The sequence below is a fragment of the Triturus cristatus genome, chromosome 10 (genome assembly GCF_964204655.1).
Source record: "Triturus cristatus chromosome 10, aTriCri1.1, whole genome shotgun sequence".
In the NCBI taxonomy this organism is placed as follows: domain Eukaryota; kingdom Metazoa; phylum Chordata; class Amphibia; order Caudata; family Salamandridae; genus Triturus; species Triturus cristatus.
In genome coordinates this window covers 1,097,660,962-1,097,683,030 of record NC_140593.1, presented here as the reverse complement: position 1 = coordinate 1,097,683,030, position 22,069 = coordinate 1,097,660,962, and the positions used below count along the sequence as shown (strand labels likewise).

The 22,069-nt window shown below is 47.0% G+C and overlaps 1 protein-coding gene across 2 annotated transcripts in view; it reads right to left on the bottom strand.

Moving 5' to 3' along the window:
* PRKAR1B (protein kinase cAMP-dependent type I regulatory subunit beta) overlaps window positions 1-22,069 on the bottom strand; it is a 679,190-nt gene that overhangs the window by 537,777 nt on the left and 119,344 nt on the right. The gene's annotated exons all lie outside the window — the stretch shown is intronic.

Here is a 22,069-nt window from a genome sequence, read left to right as displayed (position 1 = left end):
GTTTGGGAGCGACAGGGATTTTGAAATGTTGAAATGAGTAGTTTTAGGGGAAGGAGCGAGTGGTGTTGTAGTTGGATGAAGAAGCAATGTTATGATGTGCTGAGGTGAGATTACTAGGATTAGTGGTGTAAGTGGTTGAGTCAAGCAATGCTGTGAGCTCGGATGTGTGGTTTTGTGAGTGGCAAAGTTTACCTGTGCTGCGAGTGACTGGGGCGAAGAACAAATTAATGTGTTTCTGGGAATAGAGGCACTATGAGTGGATGGAACAAGGGTTGATGTGAGTAACCGTGGTCAATGATCTTTTGCAAACTTAGGTGATGGTATTGACTGAAGTGAGTGGTGCTGAGAGTGTCCAACCCAGTTTCAGGTCTTAGTGGTGTTATCAGGTGCATGGATATCTGGGGTTATAAGAGGCTGAGGAGAGAGTAACTGGGTTTGGTATTTACAAGGATGCAGTGGAATGGTTTTAGGGGCTAAATTGAGTGGAGTTGCTGTAGGCTTAGGAGACTAGTGTTGTCAGTGACAATGGTTGGGGACAGGAATGAGGTGTGTGGTCAGTGTAAAGGAAATTATAAATAATTAAGCCTGTCTAGACGTTTTTAATGAGGGCAGTATATAAAACAAGTATTGGTAAATGCATTAGGTTTGATTACTAATAAGCTGATTTGTTGCAAGTTCTAGTTTGCTGCGTAGTTGTACAATAAAGGTTTCAGGAAGTCTGTTAAAGTGTTATGACTTGTTTATGTACAAAAAGGCAATATATTGTGCTGTTACTAGTGGTATAGTGCGGGTAAGTAATAGCAAAATATTGAAAAAAGAAATGAAAGATGGAAATAATAGAATTAATTGATGTAATAGAAATGTTATGTGTTTAAAAGAGTTCTGACAATTTTTGGGCCGAGTTCCACTGCACCTGCTGCACCATTGAAATCATGCCCCTAGCTCCTGTAAGGTAACTGCAATATTGATTGCCTATTTATTAGTAAAATATTGCAATAATTGGTGATTAGAGGGGTTCCTAGCGCTTTGAGCCACAGTGTCACTGCACCTGCTGCACCATAGAAATCATTTTTTTTTTTTTTGGAAGACCTTTATTGTTCACAGCTGTGTCATCATACAGTATACATTCACCATCCATGGTGGCTAATCGATTAGACATTAAGCAGAGGTTTCCAGATAATATGACACAGCCATTCAGCCGGTAACCCGGGGGTCCGGCGGCGTTGTACATGGTGGTATTGTTACAGTCATTAGGTAGTTATCTTAATTAATGACAGGTCTATGTTTTTCCTTTTTCTTAGTGTCGGTAACAGAGATAACGCAGTATTCCAGCTAGCATTGTGGCCATTGTGGTCGTCACCCAAGCCCTTATTGAGAGTTGCGCAAAGCGCCGTGGTTAATCATTAGCGTGGGGGTCCCCGTGCGGCACTGTGTCAGCGTCGTGTTCGCAATGCTTGCCGGAGCGTGGCAGTAGTGTTTCGGTATAGCTCACTGAGGCATAGAAGCTAACGCTTAAGTTCGGAGAGTCTAGTCTACAGCTTTATAGTTAGGGTCCATGTGCGGGCTGCGTGGCGCACATCTGTCCCCCCATCGCTACACCCCTGAAGCCGCTGGTTATCGGGGCTATGTCCAGTATTCAACTCAATGTGCCCTTGTCAAGATCTCACTGAGAGCACTGGGTGTACCCATCCCTTGTAGGGCGCGTATGCCATCGCATCTCTGCTGCCAGAGAGCGGTGTGTGTTTAATAGGGTATCGCTTCGGGGAGTCCAGACGATGCGCCCATCATCTGTTATCCGAGATAAGATAGGAGTCCGGCCAGGGAACTTGACCAGTAAACAAACTGTTCCCTACGCTTGTGTGGCAGTAGGGGGAGTAGGGGTTAGGGTTGTAAATTCAGGTGGGGTCAAGGGGAGGGGGGGGGGGGGGAGATCATCAGGTGCTGCAGCGGGGGGTCAGCAGCCGTCCAGTGGGGCACGGCGGGGCTGTGCACTGTGCGCGGGAAGCAGCGGACAGGGGGGGGGGGGGGGGGGGAACCCCCAGTCAGGCTGTGAATCCAAAGCGTCGATGCCCACACTTATTTTCTTGGTGCGCAGGGTGCTCTGCTACATTGGGGGGAGAAGGGCAGAGTGGGGCCAGGTGGTTATGCCTTCTCGTTTGTGTTCCCAGCTAGTCGATGTGTGAGTAGCGTCGAATCGCGGCAGCAGCGTTCGTTTGGTGTGTTATATCCGCATGGTGATATATCTCTGGTGTCGGTCTCATGTAGGGCGGGAGCAGAGGCCACCAGAGGCGAGTGGGGGGCAGGGAGTTAGCTCCGCTGCAGCATTAGAGCCGTCTCTGACGGACATCAAGAGATCGGTTAGATCTATAGTCTCAGGTTATCCCTTGTTCCTGGCAGGCCATCTGAAATGTTTTAAGGTGGTCATCCCAATGCTGGGCGATGGGGAATTTCCGGAGTCCCGCGGTTTCCTCCCGAAGGAGCACCGTACTCTCCGCTTGTGCCCAGTTGATGAAGGAGGCTTTCCAGTGTCTAGTGTGCGGGGGGGTCGTGGCCTTCCAGTGTTTAGTGAGCAAGCGCTTGGCCGTTATGAGTCCCATGTCCCAGAAGCGTGCCTGCACTTTGTTGTTTTTTGTGCGCTTATACAATCCTAATATGCATGTCTCCCATGTGTGTGGCAGTTGCTCGTCAGTGTCGCGCGCGAGTAGTGTCAATATTTCGTCCCAATATGCCCGTATATCAGGGCAGTGCCACAGCATGTGTAGGAGGTCTGCTCCCGGTAGCGTCCGTTAGTGAGAAGTATCTATTTATCTTGTCGGGCGTGAGGTATGCACGTTGCAATATGTAGTATTGTATAATTTTGAAGCGGGGATTACGTGGGATGTTGGTCGGGCCAGCCAGGATCAATGCCCATTCTTTATCTGTCCAATCTCTTCCCCTGTCTGTCGCCCATTGTTCTCTCAGCGGTAGTGTGGATGGTTGCGAGTGTGCCTGTAGAGCTTGCGCTAGCCAGTGTATGATGTGCGAGCCGTTGCCCATGACGTGCAGGTATTGTATAAAGCTGTGCATCAGGAGTTCGTCTGTGATGTCGCCCCAGGAAGTAGTAAGCGTGCACAAGAGGGACGCGTGCAGTAGGAACTGCCCCGTCGGGAGAGCTGTGCTTTCAGTCAGGTTTGTGAAGGTGAGCAATTCACCATCCGCGTATAGGTCAGTCAGCGTGTCCACCCCTGCACGCTCCCAGGTAGTCAAGTGGGCTTCAGTAAGCGGTCCCGTCGGGCCAGGTGTGCCCAAAAGTGGTAAGATTGGGGCATATGGCTTAGTTGCTCGTGTGAGACGAAGGCACCGCAGGAAACACCTGCGCGCCACCGCCAGGTATATCTGGGAGGGGCATTGAGTGCGGGTGATCGGATGGAAAAGCGTGTTAATTTGCGTTCGTGTCCAGGCAGCTGTGTTCGAGGCGATATCCTCGAGGTGTTTGCCGCTCAGCCATCACGCGACCCATTGCATCTGCGCCGAGAGGTAGTATAGCTCCATGTTAGGGACTGCCAAGCCTCCCGAGTCTGTGGGCATGTATAGTTTGGTCAGTGCCACTCGTGGTCTCCCCTTGTTCTAGATGAGGCTGCGCAGCAGCACCTCTAGATCGCGGAATAGCTTGGTGGGAACATACGTGGGTATGTTTGCATAATAGAGTAGTCTAGGCAGCACAATCATCTTAGTCAGCGCAATGCGGCAAGGCACATTGAGGGGTAGGGTGTTACAGAAGCCGATTTGCGCTCGGATGGAAGCTATTGTTCGGAGGAGGTTCCCCTCCAAGATGTCTGTTGGGTTCCTGTATATTCGTATCCCCAAGTAGCGAAAGGTAGTAGGGTACCACTGCAGCTTGTCCCCGCCCAGACGGATGTCACATTCAGGCGTGTCCGGACTAAAGGGGTAGGCCCCCGATTTGGACCAATTGACTCTCAGGCCCGACACTTCCTCAAAGGTGCGGAAAATGTCAGTAAGGGAGGCGGGGATGTCAGTTATATCTCTGACGTATAGTAATAGGTCGTCCGCGTACAGTGACACCGCATGCAAGCCGTCCGCTAATGGGATTCCCCATTCCGGTCCATGTGCCCTGAGAATCGCGGCCAGGGGTTCCATGGCCAGGGAAAACAACAATGGCGACAGTGGGCAGCCTTGTCTAGTGCCTCTGCGGACCCGGATGGCATCTGAAAGGAGCTGGCCCGTGCGGACTCGGACTGTCGGTCTGTCATAGAGCAGGTCGACCATGGCTTCGTACCCTCCCCCTAGTTGGTACTTCTCCGTAACTGCTCTCAGGTACGGCCACTCGACCGAGTCAAAGGCCTTCTCCAGGTCCAGTATCAGGCATCCCGCTCTGGGCCATTGCTGAGTAGCGTACTCCTGCACCCGAAAGAGGCGTCGGATATTGTGAGAAGTGTGGCGTGTAGGGACAAAGCCATTTTGGTCCTGGTGTACCAGGTGGGGCACATGGGGGCCAGCCTCCGGGCTAATGCGGAGGCCAGTATCTTGTAATCCGTGTTTAGCAGCGCCAGGGGGCGATAAGAGCCCATCCGTGTCCTATCTTTGTCAGGTTTGAGGATAGAGACCAGAGTGGCATCATTTAACGTTGGGGGTAAAGCGGCGTCTTCTTCCGCCGCGTTGTACATTCTCAGAAGTTCTGGGACGAGGATATCCGAGCCGGCCTTGTAAAGCTCAGCTGGCAGCCCGTCCGGGCCCAGGGATTTGCCATTAGATAGGTTAAATATTGCTTCTCGGAGCTCGTCCGGTCCGAGTGAGGCTCCCAGTTCATCCTGCTGTGCGATAGTCAGTTGTGGCATTTGCAGGGGGGAGAGGTAGCCAGCAATATCAGGGTGGGGGACTGGGAGGCGGGAGCGATACAACGCCTCATAGTGGGCGATGAAGGCGTCATGTATGCGACGTTGTGTGTATACTAGTTCCCCTCCGTCTGTCCGTATGGCTGCCACTGGGGCTGAACGGGCTTCTTGGGAAATCAGCCAGGCTAAAAGCTTGCCGGGTCTGTCGCTTAGGTGGTGTGTTCTCGCTGAGTGTGCAGCATAGTTGATGTTTCGGAGTCGCTCTAATAAGTGCGCATGTTCTGTGTGGGCGTCGTGTAACGGGTCCTCATCACCTTCTATAGCCCCCTCCTCCCTGGCGAGCAAGTCAGACTCCAACCTAGTTAGGTCACTCTCCAGTTGGTGTCTCATGTGGCCCTGTGTTCTCAAACAGTGCCCTCGGAGCACTACCTTGAAGGCGTCCCATTCCACCTGAGGGGAGGACGCCGTGCCTGCATTGTCTTCAAAGTACTGTGCAGCAAACATGAGTAGGGAACCGCGGAAAGTCGCGTCCAGTAACAATGCAGGTTGTAGGCGCCATGTGGGCACAGGGGGGTGCGATTGTTCCCAGGATATGGACAAAAAGTGTGGGTTGTGGTCTGAGTGCGTGCGGCCCATGTAATGTGTATCTGTTACGTGGGGTAGAAGGCCAGTAGACGCCATGAACCTGTCCAGGCGGACGTGCAAGCCATGAGCTCCTGAGTAGTAGGAATATGCCCGAGTCCCCGGGTTGCGTATTCTCCAAACATCTTGCAGGTCCCACTGTGTGGCCCACTCCAGTAGTGCTTTCGTGGCTCCCCGTGTGGAGGCGTTAGCTGGGGGTGGGGAGGAGCGATCCAGTGTTGTGTCCAGTGTGCAATTATAGTCGCCCCCCAGTATCCACGAGGTTGCATGCCAAGGTGCCATAGTCGCTGAAAGACGCGCCAGGAAGCCGCCCTGATCGATGTTGGGGGAATATAGGGACACTAGCGCAATTTGCTGTCCATCTAGCCTACCTTGTGCAGCGGCAAATCTGCCCTCCCGGTCTATTGCAACATCTGTGACCTCCCAAGGGGTCCCAGGGCGGATCCATATCAGTGCTCCGCGAGCGTATGAGGAATAGTCCGTGGCATACAGTTGCCCTCGCCATCTGCGGTGCAGCGCCCGTACCTCAGCCCTGTTTAAGTGCATTTCTTGGAGTAGCGCTATGCTGATTTTATGTCGCTTTAAATATGAGTAAATGTGGTAGCGTCTAGCCGGTGTGTGCATTCCCCTGACGTTCCAGGTGCATATTTGTACACTAGCCATAGCAGTCATGTGTGTGAGCGTCCCCCGCTCCCTCCCAAGGTGGAACGCCCAGCACAGTGTTCCCCCAAGTCCAGCGCTTCGCCCCCACCGCAAGGTTATTGTTGGTGCCTTGTGTGCAGTGCCATGATCTCCAGCAGTACATGGGGATAGGGAAGAAAGGGAAAACATATAGCCTCAACATGGCAACAAAGTCAAAAATGCCAAAAGGTCGGCTGTACAACATGTCGCCGTCCAAACGCTCGAGTGAGCTCGTAAACTATACAGTCTTAGGGGGTATCTAGTGGTTTATATTTTAACAGTAAACAAAACGGTGTAGTCTTTTGTGAGCTCGGCGTCCCTCCCGGGTGAGGTGTGGAGGCCGCTGCTGTCTGGCGGATGCTCAGTGTCTGCCGCTCAGTGCCACGTCAGTGGCTTACCCGGGTGTCAACCAGGCGTGGGCAAGGGTCTCAGGGGGACATACTCCTCTCCGAGCGTCTCTTGTGACATCAGATCGTTGGGGTATCATCATAGGTCAGGTGTTCGTGACTGTGCTGTGGGTGACTGAGTCTCGTGTCTACAAACAGAAAATGTACTCACAGTGTCCGGCTCCTTCCTCGAGTTCTTGGAGCGGAGATGGTCTGGACGCAGGTAGACCCATGATTCTCCCAATGGGGGGTGAGGTAACTAGCCAGGAGCGTAGGTAGGCCTGTACCGTGCTTCAGGGGGCGGGCCGCAGCCTGGTTCTAGTCAGCCAAAGAGATCCACTGTTTGCGGCGTGACGTCCGGGGGGTCCACAGAGCGCTGGGTATCCGGGATACCATAGATCGCCTCATCATCCGTCAAGGACACGGCAGGGCTAGCGCCCGGATGAAGTGATTGCGTCGGGGAATTACTGATTTCTGCTACTTTGCGTAGGGCATCTCGCTCTTCGTGCTGAATGAGGTCCACCGATGGGGAGTGAATCGTCGCATCCCTGGCCAGTGGAGGCGTGGGCGACTTGCGGCGGCGTCGTCTTCTTGGTCCTCGGGTCCGCTCTGTGGTGGTAGGTCCCAGCGCTCTTCTCGGCGCCTCGGGCATTCCTCCATCTAGCCAGGCCTCCGCTTCCTCAGGGCTCGTAAAGAAGTGTGTCTTGTCTCGTGCTACCACTCTCAGTTTGGCAGGGAAAAGTAGCGAGTACTTGAGGCCTGCATTGCGCAGTCGTCTTTTCACTGCCAGGAAGGAGAGCCTCTGTCTCTGTACTTGCACAGTATAGTCCGGAAAGAACATCACCTGGGCATTGTCTATGTTGACTTCCCCTAGTTTCCTGGCTTCGCGTAGTATGGCATCGCGGTCCCTGTAGTTGAGGACACGAAGGACAAACGGTCTGGGGTTAGAGCCAGGGGGGAGCGGTCTCGTGGGCACTCGGTGGGCTCTCTCCACCACGAAGTAGGGGGAGAGCACGTCTTCTGGCAGCAGTTCTCTTAGCCAGTCCTCCACACGGCGAGCCGGATCCATCCCTTCCCATTTCTCCGGAATGCCCACTAGGCCGATGTTGTTTCTTCGCGCCCGTCCCTCCGCGTCCTCGGCTCGGTCTTCCAAAAATTCCACTCTGGTTAGGAGGTCGTGTACTTGTTTGTCTGTCTGCGTCGCCTTTGGTTCAACGGCTGCCATTATGTCTTCCAGCGCCTTGGTGCGATCTTGTAGCTTCTTGTGGTCGGCCCTGAGGTGGGTTAGGTCTATTGCCACGCCATCTATTCTGGTCTTCAGGGAGGTGCGTGTCTGTTGGAGGGATTCTTCCATCCTTTCCATGGCTGCTAGGACGCTGTCCAGCTTCGACGCCACTTGTTCGGCATCCATCTTGGGCGTCGCTTTCGCTTGCTTTCCTTTTGTGGACGCGTTCCCTGATCCGATGCGTGTTCTCACCCCTCCAGACATGGGGCTGGCGGTGCTTGCGCGGTATTCCCTCCTGCCGCGGGGGTGTGGGGGTCCGTCCCGCGTGGTGAATCACCCCTGTGACGTCGAGGCTGTCGTTGTGGGCCGTAGGTCGCCTCCAGGGAGAGGGGTGTCCCACACACGTATCCCAGTGCGTTTCTATGTTCTGCAGCCGTGGGCCACCGGGTCTCATGTAGTGTGCCCTGGTCGTCGTGGCTCCAGAGGTGCCAGGTAGTGAGGGGCTTGATGTCGGTTGGGCGGACGCCAGGTGTTCCCCGCCAGGCTGTGCAGTCACATCAGCGTCTCGTGCCCTCTCTGTGGATTTGTTTACCCCCCGCGGTGTCTGGAGGCGCAGGTTCTGCGCTACAAAGGCCTATGGGGTTCAGCCAGTCACGTCGTCAGATCCCATGGCGCCGGCGGGTAGCGGTGATAATGGTAGCCATATCCATCAGTGGTGTTGCCGCTGGCCGGTTTAAGTCCGTCCCCAGGTCACAGTGTTCTCCAGGAAGGGGGGGGAACTAGCCTTAGCTCATGGTAAGCCGTTTCAGAGCGGGGGGGGGAGTCACAGTTTCCCTTCATGCGCCCCCAGGTTCCAATGTCCGCGGGAGTAGTTCTCTTCTTCAGGAAGCGAGTCAGCCCTAGTGGCGTCTGGAGGACATCATCGGCAGTGTGGTAGCGGATAGGCACTGTCTTCACCCAGGCGCTGCTCCGCCGCCCTCGGGACCCCAGGCAGGTAACTCTAATGCAGGCCAGGCGTCTGATTCTCCTCCCACGTGGTTCCCCAGGGCCGCCTTCGGCGTGCTACCGCCCCCGATCGTATCTCCGGGGGAAGGGGGGGGGGGGGGGTTCCCAGATCGCTCCGAGTCCAGCCCCAGCCTTGTAGGGGGCCACTCCGTTAGGGTCGCGGGCTTCTGCGTATTGCCGCAATTTTCCCCCTGGAGGCCGCAGCTCCGGGCCTAGTAGGCCTTCGGAAGCCGTGGACTTGCGTCGCCGGGGTCTCCAGCGGCGCCGCCGCCAAGTCGGCCCCAACCTCGCGTCTGGGGTCGGCGCGGAGTCGTACCGCCAATCTTCACCGGAGGCAGCCGGAACGTGCACCGGGGCTCAAGACAGGTCCGCCAGCAGTTTCGGGCCGTGTAGGATGGTTTGCGTCGGAGAATCGACCCGGGGTAGGGGAGCTCAGTCGGGAGCTCTACCCGGGCACGTCCATCCGCATCGCGTGTTAAGCCACGCCCCCTGCACCATAGAAATCATGACCCTAGTGCCTACAAGGTAACTGCACTTGTGACTGCCTTTTTAGTAGTAAAATGTGGTAATATTTGGTGTTTAGAGGAGTTATGACAACATTTGGCCCCAGTGCCACTGCACCTTTCAAATCATGACCCTATTGCCTGTAAGATAACTGCACTAGTGACTGTCTGTTTATTAGTCAAATATTGCAATAATTGGTGTTTAGAGAACTTCCTAGAGCTTTGGGCCGCGGTGTCACTGCACCTGCTGCACCATTGAAATAATGACCCTAGTGCCTATAAGGTTACTGCACTTGTGACTGCTTAGTTTAGTAGTTAAATATAGCAATATATGGTGTTTAGAGGAATTCTGACAACGTTTGGCCCCTGTTCCACTGTACCTGCAGCACCATTGAAATATAACAATATTAGGTGTTGAGAGGAGTTCTGACAACTTTTGAGCCCGGTGCCACTGCACCTCCTGCACCATTCAAATCATGACTCTGTTGTCTGCAAGGTAACTGCACTTGTTACTGCCTGTTTAGTACTAAAATATAGCAATATTAGGCGTTTAGTGGGGTGCCTAGAGCTTTTGGTCCTAGTGCTACTGCACCTGCTGCACCATTCAAACCGTGGCCCTATTGTCTGCTAGATAAATGCACTTGTGACTGTCTTGTTTAGTAATCAAATTTAGGAATAACCTGGGTTTAGTGAGGTCCCTAGGGTCCCTACGGCCCCAGAGTCACTGCACCTGCTACACCATTATAATCAAGTCCCTTTTAACTGTAAGGTAACTGCAATTGTGACTGCCTGTTCAGTAGTCAAATCTAGCAATAATCTGGGTTTAGTGGGGTCCCTAGAACTTCAGGCCCCAGAGCCACTGCACCTGCTGCAGCATTCAAATCAAGTCACTTTTAACAGTAAGGTAACTGTAATTGTGACTGCCTGTTCATTAGTCAAATATAGCAATAATCGGTGTTTAATGAGATGTCTGGAACTTTTGTTCCTGGTTCCACTGCACCTGCTGCACTATTGAAATCATGACCCTAGCGCTGGCTCGATAACTGCACTTGTAATTGCCTGTTTAGTTGTAAAATATAGAAATATTTGGTGTTCAGTGGAGTTATGACAACATTTGGCCCCGGTGCCACTGCACCTGCTGCGCTATTCAAATCATGACCCTAGTGCCTGAAAGATAACTGCACTTGTGATTGCTTGTTTAGTAGTAAGATACAGCAATATTTGGTGTTTAGTAGAGATATGATAACTTTTGGCCCAGGTGCCACTGCGCCTGCTGCACCATTCAAATCATGACCCTGTTGTCTGCAAGCTAACTGCACTTGTGAATGCCTGTTTAGTAGTAAAATATACCAATTTTAGGTATTTAGTGGGGTGCCTAGAGCTTTTGGTCCTGGTGACACTGCACCTGCTGCACCATCGAAATCATAACCCTGTTGTCTGCAAGGTGACTGCCCTTGTGACTGCCTGTTTAGTTTTAAATGTTGTCAAGAATCTGGGTTTTGTAGGGTCCCTAGAGCTTTTGGCCACGGTGCCACTGCACCTGCTGCACATTCAAATCAAGTCCATTTTAACTGCACGGTAACTGCAATTGTGACTGCCTGTTTAGTAATCAAATATAGAAATATTATGTGTTTAGAGAAGTTCTGACAACTTTTGGGCCCAGTGCTACTGCACCTGCTGCACCATTCAAATCATGGCCCTGTTGTCTGCAAGGTAACTGCTGTGTGGCTGCCTGTTTAGTAGCAAAATAAAGCATAACTTTTGGATATTAACTTTATTTTTAACATGCAACGTTTATTACATTTAGAATTTGATCATAATGACCAAATCGATTACGTTGATAAAAATCAATCCGATGATGCCTACAAAGTGCAAAGAAAGGTACTGAGGCATGAAAATGAAATGCCACAAATGTTCTAAGGCTAAGGTATCTGCTTTACACAACTAAGTAATAAAAAACACGCATTCAAGCATACTGTTAGAAGCTATCTGCCTTTTCCTTGAGAAGAGATCTTATCTTTGACAGTGAATGAGGCTTAAACAGTGTGAACAGCTTTAGTAGAAGTATTATGAATGCAAAAGTGAATGAACACAGTAATTCAGTGTTGGGAAACGATAAGAGCCCCTTTTAAGATACATTAAATACAAGAGATTTCACAAGCACAGCGCAAGAACTGTGCAGTCAAAACCTATAAAACAGAGCACATTATCCCAAAGCCCAATTCTAATGCCCAAAACAGAAAGCCCTACTCAACGAAATTGAAAACATTTTTGGGTTCTAGTCATACTGCCACCGTCGCCTCTCTGGGATCCAATTGAGATGAATGAAGAACACATCTTTAAAGATTATGCAGTGACTCTGCCTTGAGAAAACTGGACAATATGCAATAGAGAAGAAATCTATTTCAGCTTTTAGTAGCAACGGTCTAGTTTTTAGCTTTCCTGATTTATCAGTAATAATGGCTATTAGACTAAGAGAACTTCCATACAACATGTCTATTAAAATCCAGTAAATTCTCATAACGCTGTGCCACTACCAAATGGCAGAAGTAGATATTTCCACAGTCTAAGGCTGTGCTCCCTGGACTCTGGGGAAATGTGTGGGGGGGGGGGGATGGGCTGTGCTCAGAGCCTCCTGGGCACAATCTGACACCATACACGATACTGGGTATGGCCGAGATCTGAGTCCAGGGTTAATGGGATTAGTGTGTCTGGCAGCCTTTTAAATATAGCATTTAAAAAAACTAAAATATATAATGGAAAAAAACATTTATTTTAAGTTATGAGTGACTACATAGACTACTTACTAATCAATGTAATTTTTAAAACAGTACAAAAAAATCCCCCTGCCACCCCCCCCCCCCCCCCCCCCCACCACAACAAAAAAGTTGAGGTGGCAGTATCGTTAGTATCAAAAATATACTGCACTGTGTTCTGGGTTCCAAAGCATTCATCATATTGCACCTGTTTAGAACTGCAACATCTTTTATAAGTGTCTCAGACCAATTGGCCTCAGGTACATTCCCATTTCAAGTATTTGCTCAAATTGATACTAAATATCCCCAAGATTGTGGAAGTCTTCTTTTAGTCTAGATGTTTAGAAATGAGTATTTGAACCTCGTCGCAATACTTCTTGAGCCCTGCGTGAAATTATCCAACTTCAACATCAAATTCACGATGATTCTCAGTAACTGTGCAAAAAGGCATGGGTATGTGGTCACAGCATCAAATCCAGGCACTGAAGATAATGTTCATGCCCTCCACTTAAAAGGTCCAAAGACAAAGTCTACCATTCACTTTTGAGCACACAAGGGAGTTTGATTTTCCATATTTTGAAACTTTAAAAAAATGTGTTTTACAGACACAACAAATGTAGTAGCCTACAGAGCTAATCCGGTGTGTGCCCGAAAGAAGGAGGTCATGCCTAGTAAATTCATTTTAGTGTGCAACCCATGAAAATCATGAAACGTTTGTCATTGCTTTGCAGAAAAATGAGTTGGCCGCTGTGACCATCCCATCTGACTTTGATTAATCATCAGTGGCACGACTGATGCATTCAATACACAACGGATGTATTGAAACGAATCTTCTGGTTTCTGTCACAGGAGCAATGTTTCCTATATCAGCTTTAACACATTGCCCACATAACATAATTAACTTGTAAATAACAAACCGCTGACTTCTGTGTGTATCAATGATGTGCTGTACCTCCAAGTTAGTTGTGATAATCTATCCTTGTGGTTATGCCCCAGCTTTGCACAATAACTCGAGAAACACAAGTCTGTATTTCCCTGGTACACAAACAGAGCTTTCAACGAATGCATGCTTTATTTTCCTCAGTTTTATTTTTAAAGCTGCAAGTATTTAAATTGAGCCCCCAAAAAGTACAACCAGCATAGAGTTAGGCTTAGGGACAATTCACAACCTTCAGCAAAACAATAACTGTGAAAGCATCAATGATATGAAATACGAATCAGCCAAGATTCACAATGGGTAAATCTTTTTGCATTGTATTGCAGAAATACCAAATATCTGGCAGTTCATAAAATCAACATATTAGCTCTGGTTTCAAGCCACAAAGTGCCCCGTGCAGTTCTGATGGAATGCACAGAAACAGTTAATAGTTATCACACACGCTCACGCTACACACATTTACAACAGATCCCAAAAAAACCATCACATACAAAACTTTTCTGCAAAATGGATCTCCCACGACCGTTCCCTTACAGTGGACAGTAATCAAGAGAGCATAACTCCGAGTTTAAACACCAATATAAAACCTAAACCAAAGTTTCAAACTATATTTACAAAGAAAAGACAAAAAAGGTAAAAGTTACCATATGACTCATTTAACAATCAGGTCTCTTCAGTATAAATCCTACAAGTGAACTGATGAATGCTGAAGAAGTAGCTTTTCACAAACTGCCGTTTGTAGCCTAGGTGAGACTTCCATTACTGGGCTCAAAGAATTCCTTTAACAAACGGAAGATCCGGGGTTATGTTTTTTAAAGAGCCGCTGTTATGTCCTTCCATCCAGAAGTGCTCCCGAAAAATGTGTACGAAACGAACGTCTCTTACCAGATTAGTTTTTCAAACATTTATAATTAGATAGATCCTGCTATGAATTCTGGTTCAGAACTCGCATCCAAGTAAACACCTCACCATTCTTCTGTTGTCATGACAACAAGCCATCTCACTCTGCACGCGAAAGCAACAGACAAATTCACAAAGGCACAAAATCATGCTTTTAAACATGTAAAACGACCGTGTGTTGGATGCAGACTGCCAGGGTGCCTATACACCAGCCAGAATAGGGATACGGCAGGTGTTACCTTGGCACAAGGCACAGTTGAGAGCGCCCAGCCAATGAAATCTGTTCATTTGGCTGACAAATTGGCACCCTGAAAGGATATTTTATACATCTGATTCACTGCACAAACGAATTGAAAAAAACGATAGAGCTATTTGACAAGGAACGTGGTGTTTCATTGCAGTCCCTTTGTACATGTTCTGTGGGGGCAGCCAGCACCTGAGCTCAGAAATAAACCCAGTCTGAAGGGGATGACCATTATAACAAGCAGTGAAGGATGACGTGGCGGATTATAGAGCGCTTGAGGTGTTCTGTTTAAAACACATTAGCAAGCGCATTTATTTGCCGTACAATATAGTCAATCTATATTGCGTCAGGCTCTAGTTCAACCATTTACAACCCATAAAGGATAAATAACATTCAAAACAATGGTGTTTTGTTAGCTTAAAAAATAACATCCTCTAAATATGTAAGTTAACTAGCTAAAAGTTAGTTTTACTATTTAAAATTATTTATGCTGAGTCATACTATGTGATTGGCTGACTATTAACAACCTGCTGACATAGATTGTCTTAATTTGAAAGTATAATGGAAATCCACAGTGTCTGAAACAGAAGGCTCTTTGGGCAAAAACAGCAAAAGTGTTACTTGGTGAAAGTGTAAGATGCGTTGCAAGACGAGTTCCTTCATGTTCCTCCAACCTGACTGTAATATATATTCAATTACATGTAACTTTCTCCTCAGCATCTTTTAAAGACATGTCACCATATGTGTTGACCTAACCTGGAAATTGTCGGTAAATGATGTTAATCTGAAGTGAGCTGTCAAATTTAGGCCTCCTTGATTTGAGTGCCTCAGGTAAAGGGATGACAAATTGCATCTGGGCATCAACTGTAGAACTCACACTGTGAATGGTGTTCATGATCAAGCAATGAGCTATGCAGAAGTGAGCAAAGCAACCTCCTCTTAAATACAAGAGATCACATTAATGATTTTCATCAACAAATGTCCAAAAATCTATCGCCAACGAACCTCAGATTGCAACACTAATACAATGGGAGTGATCTAGACTTGTCAGGTCAGTGACGGTCTTTGCCTCCACCCCGCCGGGTGGAGGACCACCTACTATAATTCGAGACCTTGCCTGCATGGCCAGGATCTCTGTACCTAAAGTGCACCCTGACGATTTGGAGTATGCACTGTGGGTACAACTGATTCCCGAAGGGACACCAAGTGTTTTCTGGATCGCTTATCATGTTTTTTTATTGTTTTGCTCAAACCAACTGGCAAAGCGGGTGTTTGGAAAAAACAAAAAAACACAATGGTCCTGCATGAACAGGTGATTTGTTTTCTGGACAGCAGATTCCCGCAAGGTGGGGTTGGTGGTGGTGTCTTCCATGTAGTCCTATGGCTGTCTAGCCACCGAGTTGAGGTGTGGCAGCTCTGCCACTTTATGCCCGAGCTACTGCTCCACCAAACTCTAAATCACCCTCAATGTTTATACAATACACTAAATAATGTGGAAAGAGGAAAAGCTAGAATCAATCCTCCATGTCAAAAATGTAACGAATCTGATGCCAGTCTTGGTCATATACTTCGCATGTCACTACTAGGCTTGAGTAAATTTTTCCTTCTCGTGCAGAGCACTTGCTGAAAAATGTAATGCCTTCACGCGCAATTATGGGGTATACTTTATAATCCGGCTTCCCACACTTTGGACCCTGTGTGAGTTCCAAGTGGCCTCTACCACTGAATGTGGGAGCAAGGGTTTTTTTGCAGCCAAAGTATTAAAATGTTACCAAAAAAAGGTGACTATTTAAACATCCTAGAACTCTCCACAAAACTGCTTTATTTTTGGATGTTTTGGTTGGATTTAAAAGCACCAAATAATTTAATAGGCTGAACGATGGTTCTTATTACCTTGTCAACCATTTTGCCTACCAATTTATGCCCTATAGATCAATAGCCTTCTTCAGGATGAAAAAGTCTCCGGCTTATGTCTTAATTGTTATATTACCCTTTTTTCACACCATTATGCTCTGTATTACTGCATGCGGTGTCCACAGTGTATAAAACGTAAATTTCAAAATACCAGCATTACAATTTAGTTCAATTCGTATTGTAATTATTAGGAGAATTTTGCTCCTACGACTGAGCTCGTTCTCAATGCAGGGAATACGAGGGGGCGTCTCCTTATAGTCAAACTTACATCAAAGGATGAACGCTGCCATCTGCATCATCATTTCCGCCATAGTTCCCTTTGTCATATATTTGCCATGTGTCCAAATATTCTACTATCTGGACAACAAACATCCAGACATAGAGAAATATCTCATTAAAGATGATTATTCCTTACGCTCTCCATATTAGGTTGCGTATTAAAAGTGGAAGGAACATGAGCTTTGCTCCTAAGACAGGCCAATGTACCGGAAGCATATGCTAGAATATCAGTCTAATAACATTATCTTTTAAACCAGAGGATATGGCCAAAATTACAGTCAGTGATGTCTTAGGCAATGCTTTGCTAAAGCAGAACCATAACTATATTCGGTACACCATAACTATCTAACTATGAATATGTTTATCAGCTTTGTAATCAATGTGGTTTTTTAATGCAATAAAATTTAAATAAATGCTGTCTCGCAACTAAGGGCTCGATTATTATGTCGGACGGACCGATATCGCTTGGGAACTAGAACCGAATGACCTCCTGTCATCGGTTCCAGCCGAGCAAGTAGGATGTGATGAAAACTGTTTGGTCGCAATCCTGTTTTTTAAAATGGGAGCATGCATTCCGAACAGAATGCATACTCTCATTGTAAAGAGCAGAGGTGTAGTTCATCCCTGCACCCCGTGGCAGGCACCTCAAGGAGATCAACAGAGCGGCACATTATCCCGCCATTCGGAGGCCTTGCACCCATGAGGGCCCTGCTGAGGGCCCCCAAAGTCGGATTCCCACAGCCTTTATGTGTCGGAAATGCTGGCACAGAAAGGCTGTGGGAATCATCCATCGTAATCGCTCGGCCGGAAAGAGCCGCCCAAGGGACTGATTGAGGATTTCCGAATGGCAGCTGGGCTCTCCGAGTCCGTCGGAGGCCATTCGGAAATCCGGTTCGGATTTCTTTCCAACCGACCCCATCAAAATGGGTCAGTCAGAAAGGAGTCCTAACAGGACATTTCGATGCGGTCAGAACGGCTCCGACTGACGACCGCATCAAAATAAGCCCCAAAGAGGCCATTAGGATGGGGAACAAAGCAGTTTTGAGGAAACAGGGAAGTAAACAGTCATTCTCAACAGACATTTTAAAAGCTACAGTCAAATCTGGCCAATCAATGAAAAATTGCTCGAGTGGAATCCAAGTCTCTTTCATAAAACACCTTCCTAGTGACTGAGATTTTAGTATCATCCTGTGAACGCTGTTCAAGTTATGGGCTGCAGGAGAAAGGATAAAAGTCATAAGACAACATGATTATTTGGTAAGATGATGACATTTTGGTAGTAAATTAGTTTTCTTATGACACCAGAGAGTTTTGTATATAGATCAAAGGTAAAAAGCAGACATAAACTGAGCACTTTTATCTCAATAAATTCATTTCTGTTACTCTCTCATCATTTTCATTTGACACTAAAAGGCTGCCCTTCCACATGTCTAATGGTCTTAATGACTATTCATTAAACTGTCAAGGTGTATCTGTCTAAGCTCTTTGCTGGTGTCAATTACGTGAATGAACACTCTTTTTATACACTCTGGTCACTACACATTAAGTCACAGTAAATTGAAAATTACTCTCAGAGCCTAAACTTTTCCAGAGTGCTCAGCAGTTTATCAAAAGATCTTTAAATCCGCCTAGTCAAAACGCTTGAATTTTGCTATGAATGTTGATTATCGTTCGAGGCACTTGTGGCTCTGTTAGACCTGTCAGCCCTTTGGGTGGTCCCTCCTCATCATTATTTATTTGTCCCACTTCTGCCTCAAACCCTGTTATAATTTTTTTCCTTTTTGGGAACCACCAGACTTGTTAGTGTTGATGCAGGGTCAGGGAGCCATTTTCCCTACCCCTGGAACTTCTGTCTGAGGGCCTGAGACACAAAATGGTGGCCACCCATTGTCACCTGTGACATAACCAGAACCCACTGGAGGTTTCTAGAACCTTCTGTAACATTCTTGAACCCTGTGACAGTGGGAGGCAGTTTGGAATGTTGGGAGGCCATCTTAGAGAGGCAGTTGGCATCTGACTGGAGAGGAGAGAGGACCAGATATAGAAGGAGGACGGAGTTAGGCAGCAGGGGTGGAAACCAGTGCTTGGAGTGGGGTCCAGAAACCCACCCTTGATGCTAGTCCCTACTGACCAAGCCCAGCCTAAAGCCCTGTGTGGGACCAAGTCCAGAAGAACCATCTTAAGGACCTGAATATTTGGAACAGGCCTTAAAGAGGAAGAACAGCAAGCTCCTGACCTGTTCAGCAGTGTCCTCCTGAAGTCCTGACGTCGAGAAGCCTGGAGACCTGGGGCCTGAGGTAGAGAAGCGGCGCTGACTGAAAGCAGACGTCGTACCCGGAGCCGTCAGAGGTCGAGTGAGGGCGCCGACGGAGGTCGTGGAGAGGCACCGGAGGTCGAGTAGGGAGTCACCGGAGGTCGAGTGAGGGCGCCGACGGAGGTCGTGGAGAGGCGCCGGAGGTCGAGTAGGTAGTCACCTGAGGTCGAGGTGAGGCGTCGACGGGGGAGTGAAGTCCGCCCACCGGAGTCGCCGGAAACTGAGGTGAAGCACGCCGGAGGTCGGGAGTGGAGATCGCACTCCGGAGACACCCGGAAGCGGGGAGACCGTGTCCCTGCGACGCCGGAAGGCGACATCGAGTCGAGACCGCCCAGCGACATCGAGTCGAGACCGCCCAGCGACATCGAGTCGAGACCGCCCAGCGACATCGAGTCGAGACCGACCAGCGACATCGAGTCGAGACCGACCAGCGACATCGAGTCGAGACCGCCCAGCGACATCGAGTCAAGGCCGCCCAGCGACATCGATCCGGAGCCGCCTCACGACGTCGACACGGCGCCGAGCGGAGCCGATCGTCGAGGAAGGGACAGTAAGTGGTAGAAGGGGCGTCTAAGGCCCCGTGGAGCCCTAAAAGACCATTCTAGGGGCTAGAGGGGTGTTAGAACCAGCCTGGGAGTGCCAGGGGTGAACTGAGACTGGTGCAGTGACATTTGTGTGGGGCTGTGTAGTTTGGAGGGCCAGATCATTAGGTTATCCTCATTCTGCCTCAGCTTAGGCCCCAGCCTTGACCAATCTAGGTGGGACACCCCCATGCCACCCAAATGACCACAAGCTGTATATGGGCAAAGTAAGACCAAGTTACCTCATGAAAGTGATCTGATCTGTAACTGTCATTGATTGCTTTACCTTATTTATTGAAGGTGCTTTATTTATTGTCTTCCACTAATTTATTCTTGCACTGTATTTATTGTCTGACTGTATTTATTTGCCGTCTATATTTATTGCACATCTATTTATTCTTTGCTTAATGGTGACCTGAACCTATGTGTTGAAATTCCGAAGTAGCAATGTTTATTTGACCTGCTCTTTTGAAGGAAAATCCTATTGTATTGTATTTATGATGTGAAGCCTGCAACTAAGAGAAAATAAGATAGACATATATATTTTCATTTGTCTTCCATAATTTTTACGGTGTAGTGTCGTTTTTGGAACGGATGAACGCATGGTTATTGTGAGGGTGTGACGTACGCTTAACACGGTGCCTGACCCCCAACCGCTCGAGCCAAGCTACCACTGTGCTGGGAACCTGGTGACTGCTAACCTGGTTGCCCGGTTTCCAACAGGCTCTATTTAGCTTTCCTTGAGAACGAAATTAATTATTTTGTTATTAATCAGTGCCTTCTCACGTTCAAACTCTACAAGATACCAACAGTAAATTATTTTGTAACACTTGAATCAAATCCAATAAAACAAAATGTCTAAATGTCTTTTATTTCATCACTGATTGTAACGCCTGCAAAACTGTGTAGCTGTAGTTAAAAAATGCCCTCTCCTCTGTAAGCAAATCCAGACCACCTGTGTTCTTTGCCATTACTGATTCAGGACTCCGATTTAACATAACTCTTCCCACCCTGTCTATTGTCTGGTTCCGTTTAAAATGTACAGATGTGTCATTAAATTCATGTAAAGTTCTCATTACAAATCTATTTTTGGTTTTATTCCTGTAAAATGTTTAATTTTTTTACTTGATCCTAACAGATGAAATGTTTGCAAATTATTTACTCAAATACACCTCTCTGTCAATAATTTATCTCTGGCTCTACCTCTCGGTAATTTTATTACTTACTCACTAACTTGAAACTTAATGTGACTCAAATATGTCCTTCTTTGTTAAAATGTACTGTAACTGGAGACTGCTTATTTTGTATTGGAATACAATTATTGTGCTCAGTTCAACTTACTTTTCTAATTTTCCAAACATATCAAGCCTGCATGGGCATTTGATTCAGTAAAGCATTTGAAGAATCCTTGTAATTGAAAGGTTTAGCTTGTTTTTGGATGATGTAACATATATTTAATGATAATATTGGATTAAAAAATGGAAATGTCAGATTTTTATACTCACTGTTAGCCACCCGAGATCCCTTCTTCTGTTAATAACTTCTGTGATAATATCTAAATCATTAATATATTTGCCGCTTCCATATGTACAAATTGTTTTTCTTCTGTAAATGGCCCATTTGTCACAATTTCCAATTGCTTAGTATGATCTTTTTTTGTCCTCTCTATTTCAAGTATTCTGTGCTGTAACAAAATATAATTGTGTTTTTTTATCTTTAGCTAGTAACAATTGTTCTCTATTTATTGTTTCAGTTTTCCCTATTGCTCCTACTCAGATATCCTCTATGTAGCCCCTTGCTTTCAATCCTCCATGATTCTTTTTATTCTATCCTTAATTCTAGAGGGTCATAAACTATTTTTTTAAACTCTCAACTGCTGGGTGTTTCATATCTAAAATACAATCTGATGGCACTGGCAGATTAACTGTGGTTATGCTTAGTCTTAAATTCAATTAGGGTTTAATGCAAATGCTCAATAATAAGAAAATATAATTCATACATAGGAAAGATTCCACTAAATGGTTATTGCATGTCTCATCTTACAAGATGTACTTTCTCCTACTAAAGATATAATTATTTTTGAATATGATGCACCATTGGGGACCTCAAAGATATTCCGGAGGTTTTAAGTACTACTTCCCACTACGGTTTATATTTTCCTATTAAGGTAGATACAGCATGTACTTTAACATAGAAACCTTCAATGCAACAAAAAGAGAAACAAAGTTCTGATGTGGAGAAGAGCTACAGTCCACTGGAGCTATCACTTGTCTATTATTAGCATTATACATGCTCATATTCTAAATCTGTAAAATTGTAGTTGTGCGATCAATAAAGTGAAAAAAGCTAAATTAGATTTAAATCCTATTGCCATACTCAATGTGATTAACTGGACAGTAAACAGGCCTCACCATTACTCCTGAAGGAGGTATGGTTGAATATAAAAATCCTGATACAAATGCATAATTTGGTCCTGTTGTAATAATATCCAGTAGCAAAAAATCCAAACCTGCCTCCATTTCTTACTGAAGAAACGCATAGGTACATAAGCATATCGCATTCGAGGATTTGTGATCTACACTACCCCTTGAATAGCCTGCTGTTTTCTGGACAATCTATTATGAAAAAAAATCATATTCTCCCATTTTTCTTATGAAGATCTTAGTACAGGATAGGAATCGGGAAGTATAATTGGATGAAGGGAATTTTGATTTTCTATGAGGTTCAACATTTACTTAAAGCTTATTCCGAAATCTGGCCTAAAATTCAACATTAGATCCATTGGCAATAACATGTAAGTACTACTATCCAATGAGTGTTTACCCAATCTTTTATTGTACATTGCTGTGTCCATAAGTACAAGAGTGTTG